This window comes from Pteropus vampyrus, unplaced genomic scaffold, assembly GCF_000151845.1.
Source record: "Pteropus vampyrus isolate Shadow unplaced genomic scaffold, Pvam_2.0 Scaffold548, whole genome shotgun sequence".
Lineage (NCBI taxonomy): Eukaryota > Metazoa > Chordata > Mammalia > Chiroptera > Pteropodidae > Pteropus > Pteropus vampyrus.
The window spans coordinates 679,401-686,491 of record NW_011889329.1 but is presented as its reverse complement, the minus strand read 5'-3'; the positions used below and the strand labels follow the sequence as shown (position 1 = coordinate 686,491).

The following is a 7,091-nucleotide window of genomic DNA, read 5'->3' as shown; positions in this document are numbered from 1 at the left end:
GTATAAAATAAGGTAAATGAAGATTTGTAGAAATCTCCAGGTGACTGATTAAGTTAGACTCAGCCTAAAAATTAATTAGGACATACTCGGTGGTCTGAAAGCATTCTTTTTGGCATGGGTCTAATCTGAACAGTTTAGATTTCTCAAAAACAACATTTGTGATGGAACAGCTGTTGTTTTACATCTGAGAATCTCCAAAGAACAAGCCCTGTGTCCTAGATTTGGCTATTTTTCATTAATAGTGCTGGAGCCCCTGGAAGAGAAAGCAATCTTGGGTCTTGGGATTGGGAAGAATACTGAGCCTTGATACTCTGGTTCTTTAACAGCAGCTTACAAAAGGGCATTTTGAAGGAAGGAGATGTTTGAAGAGGCAATATAAAAAGTCAAAGAATGAGGAAAGTGGGGAGGGAATAAACAGTAAAACTGCCTGTAACAAAAGAATAAGCAATTAGATCAGCACAGAAAAACATGAAAGAAGTAACCGTAGGGTTCCAGTAGAGGAGGCTGAGTTTATTAAGATATAATAATTGCTAGCAGTGTATCAGTCACCTTACATATATTGTTTCATTTAATCCTCACAGTAATTCTGTGAGGTAGTGACTATTATTACCCCATTTTACAAATAGGAAACTAAGGTAGAGAGTGGTGAAGTAACTTATCCAAAGTTACCTAGGCAATAAGTGGAAAAGCCTGGTTTTTAGTCTATATAGTTTGGTGCTGAGTCCATGCTCTTAACCACTACACTACATGATCTTTCTCAGGCCATGTGAAAAGAGCTAGAGCAGGATTTTGACAATGCACAAAGGCCAATTGTTTTCTTTTCTTGTAATTATTTTTATTATTATCCTGTGTTTCATATGTGAGAATTTATTTTGTGCCCCTTGGGGCTCCTCCTTGAGTAAAGACTACTTTATTTTATTTTATTATTAGTTTCAAGTATGCAGTACATTGGTTAGACATTTATATAGTTTATAAAAAATATAGAACCCTTCACAAATTTGTGTGTCATCCTTATGCAGGTGCCATGCTAATCTTCTCTGTACCATTCCAATTTTAGTATATGTGCTGCCGAAGCAAGCACAAGTGAAGGTTACTTTTGCTCTTTTCTTTTCAGACTGCCCAGTGGAGAATGGTTAGATCTCTCTATATTCCTCAGCCAATTCCAGGATTACATCCGTGATCACTGGGATGGCCCCTGGTTTTAATGCTCTGTGTGTTTTATTTGTGAACCCCTTCCATCCTCACAGAAGCCCAGAGTGTGCAAGGGGAATGACTGTTTTGGGGTGATTCAATGAGCTTCTATGGCAGCCATCAGTATAAAAGCAACAGGCTTATAAAGAAAAAAAAGGGGTGGGAATGTTAGAAGTGATTTAAAAAAGGGGAGAATGAGTCTTGAGGAGAGAAAGTCTTGAGAAAAGATGAAAGAAAGCAAAAAAAATGGGCTGTTGGATTATATTTTTGTCTCATAGAGAGAAAGGAGCTGAGATGTGGGTGAGGGCCCTAAAAGACCCAAGTACAAGAGTCTTCTTTTGTTCTGATGAGCTCTGGCATGGAGTTACCAAGGGAGAAACTAGCACTATAGAACTCTTTATACTTTGGACAGGGTTTGGAGAAGACTCTTCTATTGTTCCTTGAGGTATCTCTCTTAAGAGTGTCAAGTAAAATATATTAATAAAAAATGCCCAAAGATTTTCCTTTCATAAACTAGATTCTCTGCATCTCTAGAGTTACTTTTACTGTGGTGCTAAATAATAACAAACTGATTCTAGAAGAATTTATATCCTTATAATTTGAGGGTTTCTATCTATGAACATGGCATATTCCATTTATTGAATTCATTTCCTTTATCTCCTAAAAGGAAAACATCAAACTTTATTAATTAAATCAAGCCTAAAACTGTTAACTCTTGTCCTTGACAATTGTCTTTCTTTCAAGTCTCTTGGAGTAGGTAGTAACTGAGAGCATGGATTTTGAGGTTGGATAGGGCTCTGTTTTTATTCAACCGCTGTCATTTCCCTTACTGTATAATTTTGGGTACGTCACTACACATCTCTGTGCTTCAGTTTTCTCACCTGTTGATTGGGATTAATAAAATGCTTATCTAACTAGTTCGTTAAGTTGATTGAATAAATTAATGTATGTAAAGCAGTACCTATCTCAAGCACTCAATTATTAAAATTACCAATGACCCCACTTACGCTTGCCTGTGAAAAAAGAGGTTGTACTCGCCCATCAGCACTTCAGTCTAAATATAGACACATTAACCTTTCCTGAGTACCTTCTCTTTTTTTTTTTTTTTTGAGGTAAGTCTGGCACATTTAAAAAGATTGTTCTAAAGACTGGGAGAGACCAGCTGTAGATGATAGAGGCTTTGTTCATCTCCTCTTGCGACCACATCAAAGCTGTGACGGAAACACAGAGCAAACAGCAAGCAGAGTCTCCTGGGGTCTGGATGAACAGAAGCCCTACAACTAGGGAGAGAAATAAGAAATCATCCTGCAATGGTATGAGGTAGGAGGGGGCAAAAATTCAAGGCCCGGTCCACAGCAGCTGAGTGGGACAGAGGCTGTGGCAGCGGTAGAGGCTGTAGCAGCTGCAGACGCCTCTTAAAGGGGCTGCATCTGCGAGCAGACCTTTGCGGTGATGGACATGCTCATTCTGAGCACCAGTGCCCAGTTGGCTGTTCAGGGGACACCAAGACTTACAGAGGGCACTGAATTGTTGAAGTGAGGAACAGAGATGAGGCTTTCTTCCAAGCAGAAGTGCTGGCAGTATCCATTGTTCCTCTGTTGAGCCCTCCTGGCTCCCAATGTGCAGATCCAGTGCCACCATAGCTGAGACTTCATCGAACTGGATAACAGAGGATTCCATGAAAGTTTGCCTCTCACAACTTGCAGCCCTACCCAAGCCACAGTTGTATCCTCAGCAACTTCTGTGCCACTTGCTGAGAAGCGCCAAGACTCACAGCTGTGGCAGCTGACCTCAGTTTCTGGTGTGGCTTCTTGAAGCGATTATGCACAGCATCTGTGGATTGCTTGCTGAATCAAAACAGGTGGCTCCCATAGGGGCACAGCCTAGGGCTAAATTTGACCTGCAAATGAATCCTTCTTAGGAATGGGCCACTGAAGACCTACTACACAAAGCCATGCTAATAAGACCAGGAGACTTAGGAGCTTTACTGAATACATAGAAACAGACACAGAAAGGCAGCCAAAATGGGAAGACAAAGAAGCAGAAACCATATGAAAGAACAGAACAGAGCTTCAGGAAATATAGTGTCAAGCAATCTAACAGATGCAGAGTTCAAAACACTGGTTATAAAGATGCTCAGTGAACTCAGGGGAAGTGTAGATGAATTCAGTGAGAACTTCAACAAAGAAATAAAAAAACATAAAAATGGAAATGGAAATTATAAAAAGGAACCAGTCAGAAATGGAGAATACATTATCTGAGATAAAGAGTATATTAGAGGGAATCAGAATGGAGGAAGGAAGAAGAGGATCAAAACACTGATATAGAGGATGAAGAAGCCAAGGTCACCCAATCAGAATGGCAAGAAAATAGTAACCAAGAATATAATAATAATTTAAGGAGCCAATGGGATAAAATTAAGGGTAACATTATCCACGTCATAGGGGTACCTGAAGGAGATAGAATAAGAAGTTGAATATATATTTGAAGAAATAATGATTGAAAACTTCCCTTACATGGTGGAGGAAATAGACATACAACCCCAGGAAGCTCAGAGTCCCAAAAAGATAAACCCAAAGAGGCCTACACCAAGACATACCATATTTAAAATGCCAAAGGTTTAATACAGCAAGAGAAAAGCAGTTAATTACCTACAAGGAAGCACCTATAAGAATGGCAGCTGATTTCTAAAAAGAAACTTTGCAGGACAGAAGAGCTTGGCACAAAATATTCAAAGTGATGAAAACCCAGGATCTACAACCAAGAATGCTTTATCCAGCAAAGCTATCATTTAGAGTCAAAGGACAGATAAAGAGCTTCCTGGAGGCGGGCGGTGGGGGGGAAGCTAAAGGAATCCATCAACACCAAGCCAATATTACAGAAAATGTTGGAGGGAATTCTTTAAGAAGAAAAAGCATGTATCTAAAACTTGACTATAGAATGGTAGTAACTTCATATCTACCAACAAATATCTCAAATGGAAAAGAATTAAGTGCTCCAACCAAAAGATAGGGTGGCTAAATGGATAAGAAAACAAGACCCCTACATATGCTGCCTAGGAGAGACTCACTTCAGATTAAAAGACACGCACAGGCTAAAAGGAAGGGGATGGAAAAAGTTGTTGCCTTGATGGACCTAGAGGGTATTGTACTCAATGAAGTAAGTCAGATAGAGAAAGACAAATACCACATGATTTCACCTACATGTGGAATCTAAAGAACAAAATAAAGGACAGCAACAACTACAAAAATGGAAACAAATTTATAGATACAGAGACTTTCTTCTTTTACGCCTACAGCACCTGGTCTTCCTAGGTGATCTCTCATCCAAGTACTAACCAGGCCCGACCCTGTTTAGCTTCTGAGATCAGACAGGATCGGGCGTGTTCAGGGTAGTATGGCTGTAGACTACAGAGACTATTTTGAGGGCTACTAGATGAGAGGGGGTTGAGGGGGGGGGTGAGAAAGGGCAAAGGGATTAAGAAATACAAATGGATAGTTACAAAATAGTCATGGAGATATAAAGTGTAGCATAAGGAAAATAGTCAACAATGTTGGAATAAATATGTAAGGGGCAAGAGGGGTACTAGAATTAGTTGGGTGATCACTTTTTGAGTTACATAGATCTCTAATCACTATGCTGTACAACTGAAATGAATATATTATTATATGCCAACTATAAGTGAAAAATAACTCATTCAATTGTACAATGTAAATATGAGCAACTAATTATCTCATATTTCAATAAAGTTGTAAAAAAGATTTTAAAAAGACTGAGAATAACAGCAGATAAAAAAACACAAGGAGTAATATGAAACTAGATCATTGTACTTTCCAATACACTATAATGTTTGCTTTTCAGAACCCCATTTTATCCTTGGTCCTCATCTATTTCCACAAGGTGAATACCATCTTAGCAACCCACCTTGCATGAACCCTCTGATTTCTGCACCGAAGAGTGTTAGACTTAGAGAAAGAGAAGTAGTTCCTTTCCTTGCATATCTAAGACCTGCCTTCTCAGTTCCACATTCTTATCTTTTTGCCCAGATTATTGATTATGTAGAATAACCACTTTTCTGAGGAGACTACATCCACGCTTTGCCCATAGGAGTATGGCCTTTCCCTACAACCATAATATGACTACAATATTAGAAAATAACACAATGGTATCAGCATTTATACGAAAACACATACATAGATAAGAGAGACTTTGTGTTATATCCTCTAATAGTTTTGTAACTTTCTCTATATTGGTAATAACATCTCTTGTCATGTTTATTCTTAAATTATTTATATTTTCTATCATAATTTATTTAATATTTATACTTTATTCTTTTTCATATATTACTAAATTGATCAGAAATTCTAAAACAATATTTAAAATAAAATGACAGAAAAATTTTTCTTTGTATCACGATATTTAATTTTGTTCACATTGCTGGGATACTGTTTAAAATGCTCTCTAGGGAGATTCGATTGGAGGGTGCTTGGTTTGCAGCTGCGATCTGCTGGCCTGCATATCTGAACATTGCCTGGGCAGGGTCCCCAGCTGCTGCCTCAGGCGACAGTGTGAACACATGATTAGAAGAAGAAAATTTCTCCTTGCTTCAGTTCTTGCTCTCCAGAATTCGAGTTTTATATATCCTTCATGTCAAAATTGCTTCTCGCAGATGATCCTAGTTTCCAAAAGGCTGAGCGGCCTGGGCCAGGAAGCTTTCTACGGGCATTCAAGCATCACCGAGTAGCTGCTGTGAGCCAGCTCTATTTGGAAGTCCCACTCAAGGAGTTTCGTGCCTTTCTGGCAAAGATGAGGGGGATTCTTAAGGATCAGACCTAAACGCAGCTTCCATTGTCATAAGTCAGGAAAGCACATGGCTTATTCAGTGACTTCTAATTTATTATTAAAATACTCAGTTTTGATCTTTGGAAACATGGCAGAGTGAGAGACGTCCCCAGATCTCTCCCCTTGAAACAACAATGAGCTGAACATCTAAAACTCAACAAAAAATACCCAATGCACACCATCATGTCTGAGCATGAGATCTGCGCATAAGAGCTACCACAGGTCAGAACACTGAGTGTCGCGCAGTAGACTGGGACAAATAAAGAAGTTGCCCCTCGCAGCCGTCAGAGCTACCTGCAGGAGGAAGGGGAGGGGAGAAGAAGTGGTGAGTTCCTGCCAAGTTCGCCAAACAGCTCTGCCTGGGAAAGCTGTGAGCTCTCCATAGGCAGAAAGCAGGACGGGACCACAGAGGAACAACAGTTGATTTTTGCCAGCCACGGTTGCAAAACCGAGACAGAGCCACAGCTCCCAACCCTCAATCCAGAGGGCTCCTCCCCCCATACCCTCTGAGACCCAACACCACGGAACCCCCAGGGGAATCTGAGCAAATGCTGCTGAAACTGTCACTGACACTGACAGGAATTGAAACTGAGTGTAGTGAGCATGATTAAATATCTACAAGGAATTTAAAAAGCATTATTGAGACTTTATATAAAGCAAGGATCCAAGAAGCTTAGACGCCACCTACTGGAAACCAAAAGAAGAACACCTTCTTTGCAACAGGCTAAAGAGAAATCTTTATATAATAAATCTTCTATCTGGAAAAACAGCAGAATACACTTCCATTAATGCCCAGCCAGAGAAATAGTCCATTGAACACCATGAACAACCAAGGTGACAAGAATCTCAGAAATAAAGAGAAAAATCTCCAGGAAATAAGCTGAAAAACATAGAAATATGTGACTTAAATGACAGAGAATTCAGGATGGCATTACTGAAAAAACTCAATGAGATCCAAAACAACTCAAATCAACAATTTCAGGAATTGAAAAAACAACTAGATAAGCAGAGCAAGGAGATTGAAACCCTCAAAAGGAACCAAATAGCACCTCTGGAGA

The 7,091-nt window shown here is 39.5% G+C and overlaps 2 non-coding genes across 2 annotated transcripts; both read right to left on the bottom strand.

The window, feature by feature from the left end:
- Nucleotides 1-974: 974 nt before the first annotated feature.
- LOC111733327 lies at nt 975-1,081 on the bottom strand. Its single transcript, XR_002777939.1, has one exon. It is a non-coding gene; the product is annotated as a U6 spliceosomal RNA (small nuclear RNA).
- Nucleotides 1,082-4,480: 3,399 nt separating this feature from the next.
- Nucleotides 4,481-4,599, bottom strand: LOC111733330. The gene has a single exon (XR_002777941.1). It is a non-coding gene; the product is annotated as a 5S ribosomal RNA (ribosomal RNA).
- Nucleotides 4,600-7,091: the final 2,492 nt, after the last annotated feature.